This window comes from Cetorhinus maximus, chromosome 32 (genome assembly GCF_964194155.1).
Source record: "Cetorhinus maximus chromosome 32, sCetMax3.hap1.1, whole genome shotgun sequence".
Classification (NCBI taxonomy): Eukaryota; Metazoa; Chordata; class Chondrichthyes; order Lamniformes; family Cetorhinidae; genus Cetorhinus; species Cetorhinus maximus.
Window position 1 is genome coordinate 7,481,991 of NC_135910.1, and position 16,636 is coordinate 7,498,626.

A 16,636-nucleotide genomic window follows, 5' to 3' on the forward strand; every position below is an offset into this window, starting at 1 on the left:
GGTGTCCTCGGGCAAGTATTTATCCCTCGACAAACATCACTAAGGACTCTCCCCTTATCTGTTCATTAGCACTTTGTTGTGATCTTGGTAGAGATCAGTCATGTGTTTATTTTTCTTTAGAATTAAAAACCCAGTCTTATGAAAAGAACAAAGCCTCAAGTTTCACGGTTCAGAACAAAATGAACTGCAACAAAATCAAAAAACATGAATCCTAATAGCTGCACTCTATCTTAAATAGGCAGTTACATTAAAAATATTAAAAATACAATGGACACAGTCACTGAAAACCTAAACCAACCTTCTTCATTCTACTTTCCTGCTACACCCATTTGACTTACACCCACTATAGACTCAAATCAGATACCTCTCAAAAATTGGAAGATTAGCCACTTGGTTTGAGTCATATATTGTTTGAGAATTCTTGGGACTTCCGTTTACTTCCGGCAAGGTTGTCTCTACAAATTTCCTCCAACCATCCCATGGTTGTAAACTCCCTATTCAACACAGATGTCTTTAGTGCTTTAAGCGTAGCGACCTCAGGTCAGAACCCTTCTTTAATTCTTTTCAATCAATCTTCCTCTCACACACAGCTTGGCTATACAAGAAGTCCAACTCACTGTTGGGAGTCCTTCAGTTAACTAGAGTTTTAAACTCTTTTAGCCAACGCACAACATTTCAACTGAACTTTGTCCGAAAGAGATTTTCTCTCTTCTGGAGCCCACTTGTTCTCAAACCTAAAAACAAAACTGCTGGAACACTGAGCCACCTACTCACCTGATAAATAACTTGTTGACCCTTTCCCCCCACCCCCCTCATTGTTTATCTCTCAGGCAACTTGGTCGCACGATCATTTATGGGCAGCCAGGTGCTTTACCATAAATCCCCTTTCAGAGAAACCTAGTTCTTAAAGGGACCATCATCCCACATAAAATACAAATTTTTTCCCCCCCCCGAAAAGCACATGGGCCATCACAGCACTGTTGTTTGCGGGAGCTTGCTTTGTGCAAATTGGCTGTCTTGTTTCCCACATTGCAGTGGTGACCACACTTCAAAGATGCTTCATTGCCTGTCAAGCACATCTTGAAGTTGTGGAAGGAGCTACATAAATGCAAGTTATTTCTCTTGTATTTAAGGTGTGGGGTTGAGTCTGCAGAGAAGTGACAGAGCAGTTCAACACCTAACCCCCTCCCCCCCTCACCTAATGATTAGTAAAGCAAAGGTATTAGCGAGGAGGGTTGTCTTTTGTACAGCACCGTACAGCACAGCAATGCAGGTTTGCAGTTCCCTTCCAGCTGAGATTTACTGACGGTTACATGTGTCGGCCTTCTGTTGCTTGGTAGCTTCAGGAGCAGTTACACAAGGCTGGCATTTGCTTCTCTGCTGGCCCACGCCCTGAGATGACCAGTTCCCCACAATCATTACCGAGCAAAGGTACCCAGGCCTGCTGAAACAGTAGGCGGCAACTTGGCGAGTGCAATGAATCAGGCAATGCCCAATTGTTGATCACACTGGCATGACATTCGGTACCACTGAACGGATAGCACACCGCGGTAGGGGTGCTTCTGATAAGACTCCGCAGTTTGTTTGGCCTCTACATGTATGTGCACCATTGGGCCCGACGTGAGAATGGGCGCTGTGCCAGCTGTGCCAACCCTCTGCCAGGCCAGGTGTGTGTGTGTGTGTGTGTGTGTGTGTGTGCCATGGCGATATGTGCATGAGGGTATCAGCTGTTGACCACAGGAAGCCTCTGCTGCAACCTGGGAGCCTTGACCATCCAGTCCGTCCTCCACAAATCTCACAGTTAGGGGAATTCCCATGGGAAAACCCATTGATGGAAGTGGAAGAATAAAGAGAGAATTTCCTACATAGTTGGAGAAAAGCCTAAATGGTAGCACATAAAAATAAAACAAGTAGCTGCTGGACACTGTGCAATGAAACATGCTTTCTTGCATTCAAATAAACTTTAGCCTCCAGGCAACATAGCATAAAGGCCAGTAAAAGACATGCTGGAGTTATGAGGGCATTCCTACAGCCACTACCATCTAGAAGGACAAGGGCAGCAGGCACATGGGAACACCACCACCTGGAAGTTCCCCTCCAAGCCAAACACCATCCTGACTTGGAAATATATTGGCCGTTCCTTCACTGTCGCTGGGTCAAAATCCTGGAACTCGCTCCCTAACAGCACTGTGGGTGTACCTACACCACACGGACTGCAGCGGCTCAAGAAGGCAGCTCACCACCACCTTCTCAAGGGCAACTAGGGATGGGCAATAAATGCTGGCCCAGCCAGTGAAGCCCACACCCTGTGAATGAATTTTTTTAAAAATTACAGTATGATGATGAAGGATACATTAAGCCCACTTAGACCCATAAGGCAGGCAGAACAGGCCACTTCTGTCATTCATTGCTCAGTTGGTAGCAATCTCACCAGTTAATCGTGGGCTAAAGCCTCCGTTAAAGTAGTTGAGCGTGTAATCCAGGCTAACACTCCCAGTGCAGTACTGAGGGAGTGCTGCACTGTCAGAGGTGCCCTCTTTTGAGATGCTAAAGCGAGGCCCTCCCCACCTATCCTCTCAGGTGGATGTGAGAGATTCCACAACACTATTTTGCAGAACAGCAGCCTCCTCCCAGTGTCCTGGTCAACACCCATCCCTCACAAACAGATCGCCTGGGCAAGCCCACAATGCTGTTTGTGGGATCTTGCTGTGGGCAAATCGGCTGCTCAGCTTGCCACGCTGCAACAGGAGAGGGAGAGAACCCTTGGATTCGGAGGAGAGTCACAGCGATGATAACAGAACTGACCAGCTATCAGGAGAAACTCAACTGGCTGGAGACACTTTCCTAGAAAAGAGGGACAACTAGATGGAGGATTTTAAGATGATAAAGGGGCTCGATGTGGTAGGCATAGAGAAGATGTTTCAACTTGTGGGGTGAGAGTAAAACTAGGCATCATAAATCTAAGATAGTCACAAGTACATCAAGTAATGAACTCAGGAGAAATGTCTTTGCCCAGAGAGCAGACAGAATGTGAACCACACTATCGTGTGTAGAGTGAAGTGTATTGTAGCATTAAAAACAGAAATGCCTGGAAAAACTCAGCAGTTTCTGACAGCATCTGTGGAGAGGAACACGGTTAACATTTCGAGTCCGTATGACTCTTCATCAGAACTAAGGAAATAGAGAAATGAGGTGAAATATAAGCTGGTAGAGGGGGGTGGGACAGGTGGAGATGGATAGGGGGCCAGTCATAGGTGAAGGCAAAGAAGTGATTGCCAAAGATGTCATAGACAAAAGGACAAAGGGGTGTTGGACGGTGGTGATATTATCTAAGGAATGTGCTAATGGGGACATTAAGGGAAGCAAGCTAGTGGCAGATGGCCCTAGTGGGGTGGGGTGGGGGGAAGGGATTGAAATGGGCTAAAAGGTGGAGATAAAACAATAGATCGAAATAAATTTAAAAATAGGTGGGAAAAGAAAGATATATTTGTAAAAAAAAATTTAAATTATTGGAAAAAAGGGGATTGGAAAGGGGGTGGGGATGGAGGAGAGAGTTCATGATCTGAAATTGTTGGACTCAATATTCAGCCCGGAAGGCTGTAAAGTGCCTAGTCGGAAGATGAGGTGCTGTTCCTCCAGTTTGCGTTGAGCTTCACTGGAACATTGCAGCAGGCCAAGGACGGACATGTGGGCATGAGAGCAGGGTGGAGTGTCGAAATGGCAAGCGACAGGGAGGTCTGGGTAATGCTTGCGGACAGACCGAAGGTGTTTCGCAAAGCGGTCACCCAGTCTGCGTTTGGTCTCTCCAATGTAGAGGAAACCGCATTGGGAGCAGCGAATGCAGTAGACTAAATTGAGGGAAGTGCAAGTGAAGTGCTGCTTCACTTGAAAGGAGTGTTTGGGCCCTTGGACGGTGAGGAGGGGGGAAGTAAGGGGGCAGGTGTTGCACCTTCTGCGGTTGCATGGGAAGGATAGTGTAGCATCGATGCGTTTAAGTGAAGCTAGACACAACATTAGGGAGAAGGGAATTGGAGGATAAACTGACAGGCCCAGGTCAGGAAGGGCGGGGGAGGATCATGTGGAACAAAAACACAGGCCTGGGCATGAGGGGTGGAATGACCTGTTCCCGTGTCGAACGCTGTATGCAAATCTGTGGATTGTCAAGCTCCCAGTCAGCTCATTGGCTATCATCGACGGTTAGCCCCGGGATACAAACTGCCTGCCCCTCCCCCCAACGCCACTCGAGGGGCAGGTAAGCAAGAAGAGAGCTAATCTCAAAATGGAGGTGAAGACCGCACCATCGCCAACGCCCTGAGTACTGGCAAAGACTTCTGGGGAAAAAAAAACATAAAATGTGACTGGAACCCAAGAATCTGGTGCCAAATACTTGGGACTGAGAGTTGCCATGGAAACAGGATGCTATTTGTTCGAGTGCAGCTCTTCAGGTATCTCAGCCTCTTCACTAACAGCGTTAGTGCTCAGGTCGGAGAGGCGGGGGATGGGAATATTATAGGATAATTCAACGCCCCCATCGCTCGCTCCTCATGGTAAGAAAACCTTCCCAACCTGCTTCACAGGCAAGATAACAAGCCACCTAAAAAGCCATTTGGATGGGTGACCAATAGCTCAGCCAAAGGGGGTAGGTTTTAAGGAGCGTCTTAAAGGAGGAGGGAGGTAGAGATGTTTGGAAAGGGAATTCCGGAGCTTAGGGTCTAGATGGTTGAAGGCATGGTTGCCAATGGTAGGGCAAAGGGATCGTGGTGGGTACGTGAGAGGCCAGGATTAGAAGGGTGCAGTGATCTCAGAGCGCTGCAGGGCTCGAGGAGGTTACAGAGCTCGGGGGAGGCAAAGACAAAGAGGGACTTGAACACGAGGATGAGAATTTTAGACTCAAAGCCTTCGGGTACAAGGAGCCAATGTAGGTCAGCGAGTGCAGCAGGGATGGTTGAATGGGACTTGGCGTGAGTTAGAATACTGGGCAGTGGAGTTCTGGATTACCTCAGGTCTATGGAAGGCGAAAGATAGGTCAGGAGAGCATTGGAATTGTCAAGACTGGAGGTAACAATCTGGAATGATGCAGCACAGACGGAGGCCATTTGGCCCATTGTGCCTGTGATGGCTCTTTGAGAGAGCTATCCAATTAGTTCCACTCCCCTTGCTCTTTCCTTGTCGCCCTGTAAAAGGTTTCCCCTTCAAGTATTTATCTAGTTCCCTTTTGAATGTTCCGACTGAATTCGTTCCCGACTCCCTTTCAGTTAGTGCATTCCGTGTCAGAATAGCTCATGGGTGAAATCGATCCTCACCATCTCCCCTCACTCTGCTTCTCTCCCCCGTGGCTGTGAAATCTGTGCAGACTGACTTCTGAGCCTTTCTTACCCTGGAGCCAGTCCGCACCTCAGTGAAATATCCCTTTAATCTCCTCTGCTCTAAGGAGAACAATCCCGGCTTCTCCAGTCTCCGCACACCTGACGTCCCCTCATTCCTGCTACCATTCTGGCAAATCTCGTTGTCCCCCCTGACTATGGGCCTGACCTCCTTCCCAAAGAGTCGTCCCCAGCATTAGATACAATACTCCAGCTGGCTCTGAGCTAGTATTTTATAATGGTTTAGCCTAACCTGCTTTTGTGTTCCGTACCTTTATTAATAAAGCCAAGAACCTCAGACGCTTTTATTGACAGCCTTTTTGACTTGTTTGCCAACCTTCAAAGGTTGGTTAACATTTCATTTGCTTTTCTCGCTGCTTGCTTTAGCCACGCGCTGTGACCTGTGTCCAGACTTCCACAACCCTCTGAGTACAAGCCCCTCTCAGCCTCCCCGCCACTTAAGAAAATATTCTGCCCTTCTATTTTCCCTACCAAAGTCTCAGCAGTCTCAGTCTGTTCCCGCACCCACCTTTAAAATTGCATAATTTAGCTCATGTTGTCTCTCCTACCGAACTTCACGTTTCTGTGCGTTAAACGGCATCTGCCACATGTCTGCCCATTTCACCGTGTCTGTGTCCTCCTGGAGTCTGTTACTATCCTCCTCGCTGTTTGGCACGTTTCCCAGTCCCGAGTCAAGGAAATTATGCCCTGTACGCCTAAATCCAAGTCAGCAATAAACATCAAAAGAGCAGGTGATCCCAGTCTAGATCACTGGGAATGCCACTGCACGCTCCTCTGTTGTCTGAACGGAGCAAGCTACACTATACCTCTTGTCCCATTATCAGTTTCATATCCTAGCAGCCCCTTCAATCCTATGGGCTTTTCAATGCCTTTTGGAAGTCCATATACACAACATCAACCACACTACCCTCATCAACCCTCTCCGTTATCAAATCAACTCAGTCAAGTTAGTCAAACCGAGTTCTTTTCCTGAATCAGGCTGTAGCGTTTGCGGTCTCCCAGTCCTCTGGCACCACACCCTCTCATACGGCTCCTACATCCGAGGCTGATTGGAAGATCCTCTGCAGTCTCCGCCCCTCGGATACATCGCTTCCGGAACGGGAGACGCTTCCACTCCAAGCACAGACACTCGGCCCATCGTGTCTGTGCCGGCTGTATCCGGAGCCCAATCCCACCCCCCTGCATTGGGTCCGTAGCCCTGCAGGTTACAGAACTTGAGGTGCAGATCCAGACACCTTTTCAATGAGTTGAGGGTTTCTGCCTCTACTACCCTTTCAGGCAGTGAGTTCCAGACCCCCACAACCCTCTGGGTGAAAAAATATTTCCTCATCTCCCATCTAATCTTTCTACCAATCACTTTACATCTATGCTCCCTCGTCACTGACCTCTCTGCTAAGGATAATAGGCTCTTCCCATCCACTCTGTCCAAGTCCCTCACAATTTTGTGCATCTCAATCAAATCTCCCCTCAGCCTCCTCTGTTCCAAGGAGAACAACCGCAGCCTCTCCAATCTCTCCTCATCGCTGCATTTATTGCCCATCCTTAATTGCCCCTTGAGAAGGTGGTGGTGAGCTGCCTTCATGAACTGCTGCAGTCCATGTGGTGTAGCTACACCCACAGTGCTGTTGGGGAGGGAGTTCCAGGGTTTTCACTCAGCGACAGTGAAGGAACGGCCGATATATTTCCAAGTCAGGATGGTGAGTGACCTGGAGAGGAACTTCCAGGTGGTGGTGTTCCCACATGTCTGCTGCCCTTGTCCTTCTAGATGGTAGTGGTCGTGGGTTTGGAAGGTGCTGTTGAAGGAGCCTTGGTGAGTTCCTGCAGTGCAACTTGTAGATGGTACACACTGCTGCTACTGTGCGTCGGTGGTGCAGGGGGTGAATGTTTAAGGTGACGGAAGGGGTGCCAATCAAGTGGGCTGCTTTGTTCTGGATGGTGTTGAGCTTCTTGAGTGTTGTGGGAGCTGCACTCATCCAGGCAAATTGAGAGTATTCCATCACTCTCCTGACTTGTGACAGGCTTTGGGGAGTCAGGAGGTGAGTTACTCGCCATAGAATTCCCAGTCTCTGACCTGCTCTTGTAGCCACAATATTTATATGGCTAATCCAGTTCAGTTTCTGGTTAATGGTAACCCCCAGGATGTTGATAGTGAGGGATTCAGTGATGGTAATGCAATTGGATGTCAAGCGGCAATGGTTAGAATCTCTCCTGTTGGACTTGGTCTTTGCCTGGCACTTGTGTGGTGTGAATATAACTTACCACTTGTCAGCCCAAGCCTGGATTTTGTCCAAGTCTTGCTGCATTTGGACAAGGACTGCTTCAGTATCTGAGGAGTCGCGAATGGTGCTGAACATTGTGCAATCATCAGCGAACATCCCCACTTCTGACCTTATGATGGAAGGAAGGTCATTGATGAAGCAGCTGAAGATGGTTGGGCCCAGGACACTACCCTGAGGAACTCCTGCAGTGATGTTCTGGAGCTGAGATGACTGACCTCCAACAACCACAACCATCCTCCTTTGTGCTAGATATGACTCCAACCAGCAGAGAGTTTTCCCCCTGATTCCCATCGGCTCCAGTTTAGCTTAATGCTGAGGAATCTACAACCCAGGGCCACAGTCTCAGAATAAGGGGTCGGCTATTCACAACTGAGATGAGAAGAATCTTCTTCACTCAAAGATTGTGAAGCTTTGAAATTCTTGTGCACCTGGAGCTGTGGATGTTCAGTTGTTGAATATTATTCAATGCAGAGATTGATGGGTTTCTGGATATTTCAGCAAATCAAAAGAAATGGGGTTAGTGCAGGAAAGTCTAACTGAGAGACAAAACCACTACAGAAAAGTCAAAAAGGAATGAAACCGGATAGATCGCCCGGCATTGACCCAGGCCCTGACATCAACAACGGCAATCTCAGCCCTTCCAACCCTGAAAAGTCCTCCTTATGCACATCTGGGGCTAGTGCCAAAATTGGGAGAGCTGTCTCCCAGACTAGTCAAGCAACAGCCTGACATAGTCATCCTCACAGAATCATATCTTACAGATAATATCCCAGACACCACCAGCACCATCCCTGGGTATGTCCTGTCTCACCAGCAGGACAGACCCAGCAGAGGTGGCAGCACAGTGGTACACAGTCGGGAGGGATTTGCCTGGGAGTCCTCAACATCGACTCTGGACCCCATGAAGTCTCATGGCATCAAGTCAAACATGGGCAAGGAAACCTCCTGCTAATTACCACGTACCGCTCTCCCTCAGCTGATGAATCAGTGCTCCTCCACGTTGAACATCACTTGGAGGAAGCACTGAGGGTGGCAAGGGCACAGAATGTACTCTGGGTGGGGGACTTCAATGTCCATCACCAAGAGTGGCTCGGTAGCACCACTACTGACCAAGCTGGCCGAGTCCTAAAGGACATAGCTGCTAGACTGGGTCTGCGGCAGGTGGAGAGGGAACCAACAAGAGGGAAAAACATACTTGACCTCATCCTCACCAACCTGCCTACTGCAGATGCATCTGTCCATGACAGTATCGGTAGGAGTGACCACTGCACAGTCATTGTGGAGACGAAGTCCCATCTTCACATTGTGGATACCCTCCATCGTGTTGTGTGGCACCACCACCATGCTAAATGGGATAGATTTCAAACAGATCTAGCAACTTAAGACTGGACATCCATGATGCACTGTGGGTCATCAGCAGCAGCAGAATTGTACTCAAACACAATCTATAACCTCATAGTCAGGCTTATCCCCCACTCTACCATTACCATCAAGCCAGGGGATCAACTCTGGTTCAATGAAGAGTGCAGGAGGGCATGCCAGGAGCAGCACCAGGCATATCTAAAACTGAAGTCTCAACCTGGTGAAGTATAACACAGGACTACTTGCCAAACAGCATCAGCAGCAAGTGATATACAGAGCTAAGTGATCCCACAACCAACGGATCAGGTCTAAGCTCTGCAGAACTGCCACATCCAGTCGTGAATGGTGGTGGACAATTAAACAACTCACTGGAGGAGGAGGCTCCACAAATATCCCCATCCTCAATGATGGAAGAGCCCAGCACGAGTGCAAAAAACAAGGCTGAAGCATTTGCTACCATCTTGAGCCAGAAGTGCCGAGTGGATGATCCATCTCAGCCTCCTCCGCAGGTCCCCAGCTTCACAGACGCCAGTCTTCAGATAATTCATTTCACTCCATGTGATATCAAGAAACGGCTGAAGGCACTGGATACTGCAAAGGCTATGGGCCCTGACAATATTCCGGAAATAGTACTGAAGAGTTGTGCTCCAGAACTTGCTGCACCCCTAGCCAAGCTGTTCCATTACGGCTACAACTCTGGCATCTACCTGTATGCCCTGTACACAAAAAGCAGGACAAATCCAACCTGGGGAATCACTGCCCCATCAGTCTACTGTCGATCATTAGCAAAGTGATCGAAGGTGTCGTTGACAGTGCTATCTACAATAACCTGCTCACTGAAGCTCAGCTTGGGTTTTGCCAGGGCCACTTGGCTCCTGACCTCATTACAGCCTTGGTTCAAACATGGACAAAAGAGCTGAACCCCTGAGTTGAGGTGAGAGTAACTGCCCTTGACATCAAGACTGTATTTGACCGAGTGTGGCATCAAGGAGCCCTTGTAAAACTGGAGTCAGTGGGAACCAAGGGGAAAACTCTCCACTGTTTGGAGTCATACCTAGCACAAAGGAAGATGACTGGAGTCATCTCAGCTCCAGGACATCACTGCAGGAGTTCCTCAGGGTAGTGTCCTTGCCCAACCATCTTCAGCTGCTTCACCAATAACCTTCCTTCCATCATAAGGTCAGAGGTGGGCACATTTGCTGATGATTGCACAATGTTGAATATGAATAGTTGTTTGGTAGTACAGGACTTGAGCATTGCTGAATAAAGAGATGTGTCGAAGCTTTTTGTCTTGAACTCATCAGGACAAATGCAAGAATATCCTATTTCAAAGTGAACAACAATTTATTCTGCAGGAGAAAGTGGGTGCAGATTGATTGTCAAGTTGGCTCTGATTGGTTGAGACATTGCTATGGGAGCTATTGTCCCCCACGCTTTTATTTATTCAAAAAAGATGCAATGCCTGGGCATATTCCTTTTGCTTGCAGAGGCAGGTCCCTGCTGTATGGATATAAGTAGCTCCCAGCAAATCACATTGTGAGCCCGACTGATAACCTTAAATTGGTTATTAGTGTAATTCTTAGCACACTCGGGATTGTTCAGCAAGTGCTGTCCAATTGTGGAATCACATCTAATGTTCAACATGATGCTCTGAGTTTTGCATGGGTTGGTTAATTATGGTCAGTTCTCTGCCTATTGTGAACAGTCAAAGGGACGTCCACACCCCATAAATGAATAAAAATAGTTCACTTATTCAATTGTTCGGTTTTTGATTATGTGTGGCTGTTGACTGCTGACTACTCACTGTGTGTTTTTTCTTGTTTACGGAATGTGGACTTCATGGCTGGGCCAGCATTTATTGCCCATCCCTAATTGCCCCTTGAGAAGGTGGTGGGTGAGCTGCCTTCTTGAGCCGCTGCAGTCCATGTGGTGTAGGTACACCCACAGCGCTGTTAGGGAGGGAGTTCCAGGATTTTGACCCAGCGACAGTGAAGGAACGGCCGATATATTTCCAAATCAGGATGGTGAGTGACTTGGAGGGGAACTTCCAGGTGGTGGTGTTCCCATCTATCTGCTGCCCTTGTCCTTCTAGATGGTAGTGGCTGTGGGTTTGGAAGGTGCTGCCGAAGGGGCCTTGGTGAGTTCCTGCAGGGCATCTTGTAGATGGTACATACACTGCTGCTACTGTGCGTCAGTGGTGGATGGAGTGAATGTTGAAAGTGATGGATGGGGTGCCAATCAAGTGGGCTGCTTTGTCCTGTGATTAGTTAAACTTGGGTGTGCTCAGTTAGAGAGAGATTGAAGTGAGAATAGCTGCTGTAAGCATGGAGCAGACATTTTAAAATATTGCAAATAAAACTTCTCCTACACACATAGAAGCTGGTGTGTCATCTCTGCATATCTCCAAGGCATACAATACAACAACCTGTAGGTGCGCCTTTAAGTGGTGCTAGCCTTGTATGGACATGGGCCTCCTGACGAGATGTGCAGCCACTCGACAGTGTGTTGAGCGCTGGGAGGTGAGCCACAATCACTATAATTAGCAGGCAGCACGAAGTTTACTCACTGCAACAAGTGTGGGTAAATCCTGCATTGCGATCCCCGATTTCAGAGGTTGCCCAAGTTTGGCCCTTACGTCTCCTGTCGCCCAGGGAACTTTCATTTTGGATGCCCTTCCTTTCCCTCTTGTGTCCAGCCTGCACCCAAACTGCCTTCTCCTCGAAGGCCTCCCATTGCTCATTCAGCGTTTTATCATCTGATCTCTGATTTCAATCTACCTGGGCCAGAGACATCTTCAGCTCATTGTAGTGAACCCTCCTCCAAGATAGTGTCCTCAGCGACAGATAGGAACATAGGAAATAGGAGCAGGAGGGAGGCCATTCAGCCCCTCAAACCTGCTCTGCTATTCAACTGGATCATGGCTGACCTCCCTGAACGCCATTTTCCTACACTATCCCCATACACCTTGATATCTTTAAAATCTGCATATCAATCTCAGTCATGAACATACTGAGACTCCACAGCCCTCTGGGGTAGAGAATTCCAAAGATTCACCACCCTCTGAGTGAAGAAATTCCTCCTCGTCTCAGTCCTAAATGACCCGCCCCTTACTCTGAGACCGTGTCCCCTGGCTCTTGACCTCCCCCCTCTCCCCGGCCACCCAGGGGGCAACATCCTTCCTGCATCTACCCCGTCGAACCCAGGGAGAGTTTGGTCTGGCTTCGATGAGGTCGCCTCCCGCTCTTCGGAACCCTGGAGAGCGCAGGCCCAGGCTCCGCAGGTTCCGGAGAAGAGGCCTATTGGACTGGCAGTGTTTCTCTCTGACTGGACCCGCCGAGCTCCTCCAGCATTCCCTGTGTTTCTTTCATTTCAGCCTCCTCCACCCTCACAGGGCAGACGAGCTGGTGGAGGGAGGGAGTGGAGGGAACCGTTGCTGGCGAACGTTGACAATGCCCCTTTAAATCCTGCTTCCTTGCCGAGTTTGCCCTGTCCGCTTTGACTGGGCGATCGCCCTCGACTTCAATGCTTGGCAGCAGGGCTGTAATCAATGGGTGGAGGTCTGCTGCCACCTGGTGTTCCTCACCCTAAACTACAGGTGTTACGCTGGGATACCACTGCACACGTCTTGCATACATAAAGCTTAGTTATGTTTTAAATTGTGTTTTTTTAAATAATAAATATGAACAGGAAAGGAATAAAATGGGGATGTTTTAATAATCGCGCTTCAGATAATTAATTACAGGCGCAACAGAAATTCTACCCCAACCATGTGTTGAATGACCAATTTACATGATTTCACCGAGTCCTATTCCCCCATCATTCCTGCGCTCGCTTACACACATTGGCTCCTGGCCCAGCAACACCGCGATGTTAAAATTCTCATCCTTGTTTTCCAATCCCTCCATGGCCTCGCTCCCACCCCCCCCCCCACCCCTCCCCCTCCCCATCTCTGTAAGTTCCACCAGCCCCACCACGCTCCGAGATATCCGTGCCCCTCTAACTCTGGCCTCCCCCACAGCCCGGTTTTCATGGCCCCACTGCTGATGTCTGCGCTTTCCTAAGAGCCTAAGCTGTGCAAATTCTCGTCCTAAACCACCCCCCCACCCAGCTCTCTCCCCGCTCCTTCAAGTCGCCCGTTAAGCCAAAGCACCAGTGATTGCGGGATGAGGGGAAAGTGGGGATTGGGAAGCTGGGTTAGGTGGGAACATGTCTCTCACCCTCGATGGCTTCAGCGATGAAGCAGGTCACAGCCTCAGTTACCCCCCTCCGCCCCGGGCACCACTTCCTGCAAAGGGAACAATGATTTGTGGGATGTTCATTATTCAGTTATTCGGTTTTGGATTATGTGACTGTTGGCTGCTCACTGAGTGTTTTATTTCACGTATGGGATGTGGGCTTTGCTGGCTGGGCCAGCATTTATTACCCATCCCTAATTGCCCCTTGAGAAGGTGGTGGGTGAGCTGCCTTCTTGAATCGCTGCAGTCCCTGTGGTGTAGGTACACCCACAGTGCTGTTAGGGAGGGAGTTCCAGGATTTTGATCCAGTGACAGTGAAGGAACGGCCGATATATTTCCAAGTCAGGATGGTGAGTGACTTGGAGGGGAACTTCCAGGCGGTGGTGTTCCCATGTGTCTGCTGCCCTTGTCCTTCTAGATGGTAGATGTTGCGGGTTTGGAAGGTGCTGTTGAAGGAACCTTGGTGAATTCCTGCAGTGCATCTTGTAGATGGTACACACACTGCTGCTTCTGTGTGTCAGTGGTGGGGGAAGTGAATGTTTGTGGATGGGGTGCCAATCAAGCAGGGCTGCTTCATTCTGTGATTAGTTAAGCTTGGCAGATGGGAGTCAATGGGAATTGGGGAAACTCTCCGCTGGTTGGAGTCATACCTATCACGAAGGAAGATGGTTATGGTTGTTGGAGGTCAGTCATCTCAGCTCCAAGACATCACTGCAGGAGTTCCTCAGGGTAGTGTCCTCGGCCCAATCTTCTTCAGCTGCTTCATCAATAACCTTCCTTCCATCATAAGGTCAGAAGTGGGGATGTTCGCTGATGATTGCAAAATGTTCAGCACCATTCGCGACTCCTCAGATACTGAAGCAGTCTATGTCCAAATACAGCAGGACCTGGACAATATCCAGGCTTGGGCTGACAAGTAGCAAGCAACACTTGTGCCACACAAGTGTCAGGTCAATGACCATCTCCAACAAGAGAGAATCCAACCATCGCCCCATGACATTCAATGGCATTACCATCACTGAATACCCCACTCTCAACATCCTGGGGGAGAAACTGAACTGGACTAGCCATATAAATACTGTGACTACAAGAGCAGGTCAGAGGTTGGGAATCCTGCAACAAATAACTCATCTCCTGACTCCCCAAAGCCTGTCCACCATCTACAAGGCACAAGTCAGGAGTGTGATGGAATACTCTCCACTTGCCTGGATGAGTGCAGCTCCCACAACACTCAAGCTCATCACCATCCAGGACAAAGCAGCCCACTTGATTGGCACCACATCCACAAACATTCACTCCCTCCACCATCGACGCACAGTGGCAGCAGTGTGTACCATCTACAAGATGCACTGCAGAAACTCCCCAAGGCTCCTTCAACAGCACCTTCCAAAGCCATAACCTTTACCATCTGGAAGGCCAAGGGCAGCAGATAGATGGGAACACCACCATCTGGAAGTTCCTCTCCAAGCCACTCACCATCCTGACTTGGAAATATATCGCCGTTCCTTCACTGTCGCTGGGTCAAAATCCTGGAACTCTCTCCCTAACTGCACTGTGGGTGTACCTACACCACATGGACTGCAGCGGCTCAAGAAGGCAGCTCACCCACCACCTTCTCAAGGGGCAAGTAGGGACGGGCAATAAATGCTGGGCCCAGCCAGTGATACCCACATCCCGTGAACAAAAAGGGAAAACAGAAACACTCACTCGCAGACTGAATCACACACTCACCCACTCAATCCCACCTTTACTTACACTCACTCAGAGACTCGTTCACTCACATGCTCTCTCTCTCACTCACATTTTCATTCACTCTCACTCACTCGCATGCTCCCTCTCGCTCATTCACACACTCTCACTCATTCACACACTCTCGTTCACTCACACACTCACTCACTCAACAATCATTCACTCACACACTCACTCACTCACTCACTCACTCACTCACTCACTCACTCACTCACTCACTCACTCACTCACTCACACACACTCACTCACTCACTCACTCACTCACTCACTCACACACTCACTCACTCACTCACACACTCACTCACACACTCACTCACTCACTCACTCACTCACACACCCACATGCTCACTCTCACTCACTCACTCTCACTCACTTACATACTCTCGTTCACTCACACACTCACTCACTCACACAGTCATTCACTCTCACACTCACATGCTCACTCTCACTCACTCACACACTCACATGCTCACTCTCACTCACTCACACACTCACATGCTCACTCTCACTCACTCACACACTCACTCACTCACTCACTCACACACTCACTCACTCACTCACACACTCACTCACACACTCACTCACTCACTCACTCACTCACACACCCACATGCTCACTCTCACTCACTCACTCTCACTCACTTACATACTCTCGTTCACTCACACACTCACTCACTCACACAGTCATTCACTCTCACACTCACATGCTCACTCTCACTCACTCACACACTCACATGCTCACTCTCACTCACTCACACACTCACATGCTCACTCTCACTCACTCACACACTCACTCACTCACTCACACAATCATTCACTCACACACTCACATGCTCACTCTCACTCACTCACACACTCACTCACTCACACAATCATTCACTCACACACTCACATGCTCACTCTCACTCACTCACACACTCACTCACTCACACAATCATTCACTCTCACACTCACATGCTCCCTCTCACTCACTCACACATTCTCATTCACTCTCACTCCCTCACTCACTCACACATGCCCACTCTCACTCACTCATACACTCTCACTCACTCACACTCTCACATTCTCTCAGTCACTCAGATGCTCTCACTCACTCACACGCTCTGTCTCACTCACTCAAATGCTCTCTCTCACTCACTCACCTCACCCACTCATCCGATTACATGCTCTCTCACTGACACAGATGCTCAGTCACTCACTCACTCTGTCAATGTGTGGGTCCAATCACAGAATAACAGTGCACGTTTACCTGGTGTGGAATGGCAAAAAAAGAGGCCAATCCAACGCCGTGGATGAGTTACAGCATTACAGCCAACCAATCCAAATCTTGAATTCTATGCAGCTCTGAGGGAGTGCTGCACTGTCAGTGGCCCTGTATTTTGGATAAGTTTAAACCGAGCGTCTTCTGATATATAAGATCCCATGACACAATTCACAGGAGAGGAGGGCAGTACTCCTGGTGTCCTGGCCAATTTTGAACCCTTAACCAACACCACCAAGAAGAACCCATTATCTGCTCAATGTTGTTTGTGGGAGTGATTAAAGCAGAGACTACACTTCCACAAGTACTTCATTGGCTTTAAATCACTTTTGGATATCCTGAGGTCGTGAAAGGCCCTATATAAATG